At 54.8% G+C, this 5,517-nt stretch overlaps 1 pseudogene; it reads left to right on the top strand.

The window, feature by feature from the left end:
- The first annotated feature begins 189 nt into the window (after positions 1 to 189).
- On the top strand, positions 190 to 5,030 carry LOC113980978 (annotated as a pseudogene).
- The last annotated feature ends 487 nt before the right edge of the window (positions 5,031 to 5,517 follow it).

Here is a 5,517-nt window from a genome sequence, read left to right as displayed (position 1 = left end):
TGGGGGTGACCTGAGGGGTTTCTGGGCCCCGTTTCCCCTCCCAGTGCTCCCAGTCCTCCCAGTTGCAGGATGTCCCTGACTGGGGGTCCCTAGGTCCTGCTTCTCTCTCCCAGTGCTCCCAGTGCTCCCAGTTTGAGGATGTCCCTGACTGGGGGGTCTCTGCTCTCTCCCAGTGCTTCCAGTTGCAGGATGTCTCTGGCTGACGAGCTCCTGGCAGACCTGGAGGAGGCGGCCGAGGAGGAGAAGGAGGCCGAAGGCTCCGAGGGGGGGAGGAGCCGCCTATCGAGGACGTGCGGGAGGAGCTGAAGCCACCTGAGGGCTCCAAGTCCGTCCGGAGCATCGCCAAGTTATGGGGCAAAAGAGCGGTCAGAGAGACCCCAAACACCCCAAACTCACCCCAAAAACAGCCCTGGAACCAGCCCCAAAAAACAGCCCCCAAAATACCCCCAAACCACCCCCAAAATACCCCAAAACCACCCCCAAAACCACCCTGAGCTGCCCGAGGGCTCCGAGTGTGTGAGGAGCATCGCCAAGTTATGGGGCAGCAGAGTGGTCAGAGAGATCCCAAACACCCCAAACTCACCTCAAAAACAGCCCTGGAACCAGCCCCAAAAAACAGCCCTTAAAACACCTCTAAAAGACCCCAAAACCCACCTCAGAAATATTTGAAAAGCCACCCCAAAACCATCCCAAAGCCTACCCCAAAAACACTTCAAAACCCCCAAGAACACCCCAAAACACCCCCAAAACTCACCTCAAAAACATCCCAAACTGACCCCAAAAAACCCCAAAACATCCCCAAAAGCAACCTCAAAACCCATCCCAAAATCACCCCTAAAACCAGCCCAAAAACCTACCCCAGAAACGTCCCAAACCCACCCCAAAAACATCTCAAACCCCATCTCAGAAACACTGAAAATGCCATCCTAAACCCACTCCAAAACTTCCCCAAACCTCCACCCCCAAAATCACCCTAAATTCCCCCAAAACTCCCCCCAACCCCACCCAAACCACCCTGGGACCCCCTAAATACCACTGAACCCTCCCCTACCCCAGGGTCACCCCCCCCCCCAAAACCCCTTTTTGGGATCCTCCCCCCCCCATTTTTAGATTTTCCTGTCCCCCAATTTTTGGGGCTAAACCCGCCAGTTTTGGGTCTCTCCCCCCAACAGTTTGCCGAGATCATGCAGAAGATCGAGGAGTACATCAGCAAACAGCCCAAAGGCGCCGAAGGTGACCCCAAAAACCCCCCCAAAACCCCCTCAAAATGAGGTCCCCCCTCCCTCCCCCACCCCTCACAACTGCCCAACCTTCCCGCACCCCAAATCCCCCAAAATTGCCCCCAAAAAATGGGTTTGGGGCATCCAAATTTCCCATTTCACATTTCCTGCCATTTGTCCCCTCACGTTTCCCGCCCTTTTCCCCTCACAGTTGGGGGAATTTTGGGGCAGATCTGGGGGTCTCAGGTGGGTTTTAGGGGGAATTTCAGGGGTCCTGGGGGGGATTAAAGGAATTTGTGGGGGTCCTAGGTGGGGTCTGGGAGGTTTTGGGGGGTCTCTGGGGGAATTTGGGGGAAGATTTTGGAGTCTCGGGTGAGATTTGGGGGGGGTCCCTTGGGAGGGGAATTTTGGGGGGTCCTGGTGAGGATTTGGGAGGTTTTGGGGGATCCCAGGTGAGTTTGGGGAATCCTGGGCGAGTTTTAGGGGGTCCTGGGTGAGTTTGGGGGGGTCTCCAAGGGGATTTGGGGGACTGAGGGGGGATTTCCGGGGAAATTTGGGCCAATTTTCCCATTTTTGGGCAATTTTGGGGCTGGCGGAGGCAGTGCTGGAGTATCAGGTTTGGGGGGTCGCAGAAGGGATTTGGGGGGTCCTGGGTGGGTTTTGTGGGGTCTCAGTTGGGTTTTTAGGGTTCTCCATGGGGATTTAGGGGATCCTGGGTGGGTTTGAGGGTTTCCCAGGGTTATTTTGGGCCGATTTCCCCTGGTTTGGGGCAGTTTGGGGCTTGGTGGAGGCAACTCCGAAATATCAGTTTGGGGGGCTTCCCGGGTGAGATTTGGGGGGTCCTGGGGAGGATTAGGGAATCCTGGGGGTTTTTTTGGGGGGATCCTGTGTGGGCTTAAGGGTTTCCCAGGGGAATTTTGGGTCGATTTCCCCTGGGTTTGGGCAGTTTTGGGCCCGGTGGAGGCAGCCCCTGAGTACTGAGTGATCGTCGATGCCAACAACCTGACGGTGGAGATTGAGAACAAGCTGAGTGAGCCCTGGGGGGGATCGCGGGGGGGTCCCGGGGGGCATTTCTGGGGGGGTGTTTCAGGGGCTGAGGTGGATTTTGGGACCCCCTCCCTCCCCCAGACATCATCCACAAGTTTGTCCGGGACAAATATTCCAAGAGATTCCTGGAGCTGGAGTCGCTGGTGCTGAACGTGCTGGATTACATCCGGACAGTCAAGGTGAGCTAGGACCCCCCCCCAAACACCCCTTGGGACCCCCAAAATACACTCTGAGACCCCCAAATCCCACCTGGCACCACCCAAATCACACCTGGGACCCCCTAAAACACTCCTGAGACCCCTCAAAACACATCTGGGACCCCCTAAATCCTACCTGGGACCCCCTCCAAACCCTCTCAGGACCCCCCAAACTCCTCTTGGGACCCCCCAAATTCCCTGTGGGACCCCCCAAATCCCCCTGAATTCCCCTTTGCCTCTTTCTCTCTTTTATTTCTGTGTCCCCTTGTGGTGACTTTGAGTTCCCCTGGGGGTTTTGGGGTCCCTGGGGGGGTTTTGGGGTCCCCAGGGGGAGTCACCCCCCCTTTTTTCCTCCCCTAATTTTGGGGGTTCCTTCAGGAATTGGGGAATTCCCTGGACAAGTGCAAGAATAACGAGAGCATGCAGCAGATCCTGACCAACGCCACCATCATGGTGGTCAGCGTGACGGCTTCCACTACCCAGGGGTCAGCGGGGCCCCAAAATATTTGGGGAGGTGTTTCTTCTTTTCATGTTTCCCTCCGTTTTCCTCCTCACATTTTTCTCCTTTTCCCCTCTCATTTCCCGCCCTTTTCCCCTCACATTTCCCTCCATTTTTCCCTCACATTTCCCACGTTTTTCCCTCACATTTCCCACCATTTTCCTCTCACCTTTCCCGCCATTTTTCCCTCACATTTCCCGCCATTTTTCCCTCACATTTCCCACGTTTTTCCCTTCACATTTCCCACCATTTTCCTCTCACCTTTCCCACCATTTTGTCCCTTCACGTTTCCTGCCTTTCCCCCTCACATTTCCCACCCTTTTCCCCCTCGCATTTTCCTCCATTTTTCCCCTCGTGTTTCCCACCCTGGGGAGGTCTTTGAGGGGGCTGGGAGGGTCCCTAAAGAAAGGTTCATGGGGTGGGGGGCCTGGTTTTTTTGGGGGTTCCGCTTCCTTTTAGGGTCTGTTTGGGGGATGTTTGTAGCCCCCCTTGGTCCATTTTGGGACCATTTTGAGACCATTTTGTGCACTTGGGAGCCTTTCCCGGGGCACGGGCGGGTTTGGGGGTCCCAGGGTGGGTTGGGGGGGTCTCCCCTAAATCTTACTGCTCTTTTTTCCCTGATCCCAGGCAGCAGCTGTCGGAGGAGGAGCTGAGCCAGATCGAGGACGCCTGTGACATGGCCCTGGCCCTGAGCGGGGCCAAGCTCCGCATCTACGAGTACGTGGAGTCCCAGATGTCCTTCATCGCCCCCAACCTCTCCCTCATCCTCGGGGCCTCCACGGCCACCAAGATCATGGGTGAGACCCTCCAGAACCTGCCCTGGGACCCCCAAAATCCACCCCCCAAAACTCTTCCTGGGACCCCCAAAAACAACCCCCAAAACCTGCCCCTCAGGGACCCCAAAATCTGCCCCTCGGGGACCCCAAAAACCACCCACAGGAATGCCCACAAACCCCCCAAATTTCCCCCGGGACCCCCCCCAGCCCCCCTGTTTTGCCCCTCCAGGTGGGGTACGAGCTGAAGGAGGAGATCGAGTGCAAGTTCAACAAGTGGCAGGAGCCCCCTGGGACCCCCCAAACCCCCCCCATGACCCCCCAACTCCCCCCCCGGGACCCCACAAACCCCCTCAGGGGCCCCCCAAACCACCCTAGGACCCCCCAAACCCGCTCAGAGACCCCCCAAATCCCCTGTTTTGCCCCCCCAGGTGGGGTACGAGCTGAAGGAGGAGATCGAGCGCAAGTTCGACAAGTGGCAGGAGCCCCCTCCCGTGAAGCAGGTGAAGCCCCTCCTGGCCCCCCTGGATGGGCAGAGGAAGAAGAGGGGGGCCGTAGGTGAGTTAATTAGCACTAATTAGTACCCCAGTTGACCCCAATTAATCATAATTAACCAGTCATTAACTGGTGGGTGGGCAGAGGGAGAATGGGGGGGCTGGGGGTGGGTCTGGTCTGGGTCTGGGTTTGACTCCCCTAATTAACTCCTAATTAGCCCCCAATTAATGCCCTAATTAGCACCTAATTAAGCCTCAAATTAACCACTTGCCAACCTAATTAACTCGTAGTTGAAACTCCCAGTTAATCCCTGAACTGACCCTCTAATTAACTCCTAATAAACACCCAATGAACCTCTAATTAACTCCCAATTAATTCACCAACTAAATGGAATTAATCCCTAATAACGTGTAAGCTTTAACTAAGCCTTGATTAATCTCTTAATTACCACTAACTAAATCCCTATTTAACTATTGATTAATCCCAGAGTGACCTCTAATCAAGCCCAAATCAAGGAACCTCCCAACTGAACCCTAATTAAGCCATAATTAATACCTAATTTATATCTAAAACCCCCTGGTTAACCCTAATTAATGCCTAATTTATACCTAGTTAGCCCCCCCAATGAACCCCCTAATTAATCCCCTAGTAACCCTCCAATTAATCGCTTAATAGATCCCTAATTACCCCTAATTACCCCCTAATTAACCCCTAATTAACCCCCAAGTACCAGAAGATGAAGGAGCATTTGGGGCTGACGGAGATCCGGAAACAGGCCAACAGGATGAGCTCTGAGGAGGTAGCTAATTAACACTAATTAGCACTAATTAATCAGGAGGAGGTGGGTAATTAACCCCAATTAAACAGGGGGACCATTGGGGAGGGGGCTGATTAACCCCAATTACCACTCCAGTTAATTAACACCAACATCCCTCAATGGGGTTCCCCCCAATTAACCCTCATGGTTAATTAATGTCCCCTTCCTAATTAAGGGCCCCCCCTTTTCCCCACCTGGGGAACCCCCAAACCTCTTCTACCCCCTGGGGCCCCCTTTTCTCTGCCTTTGACCCCCCTCGGGACCCCCAAACCTCCTTTTACCCCCCCAGATCCCCTTTTAGCCCCCCTTTAACCCCCCCAAACCCCCTTTTTTGCCCCACAAACCCACTTTTATCCCCCTCAAACCCCCTGGGACCCCCCAAATCCCCTTTTCTCCCCCCAAACCTCCTTTTCTCCCCCTTTAACCCCCCTTTAACCCCCCAAACCCCCTTTTCTCCCCCTTTAACCCC

This window comes from Neopelma chrysocephalum, unplaced genomic scaffold, assembly GCF_003984885.1.
Source record: "Neopelma chrysocephalum unplaced genomic scaffold, ASM398488v2 Primary Assembly neopelma1_95762, whole genome shotgun sequence".
Taxonomy (NCBI): domain Eukaryota; kingdom Metazoa; phylum Chordata; class Aves; order Passeriformes; family Pipridae; genus Neopelma; species Neopelma chrysocephalum.
The sequence above is the reverse complement of the archived record's forward strand: the minus strand, read 5'-3'. Positions and strand labels throughout refer to the sequence as shown.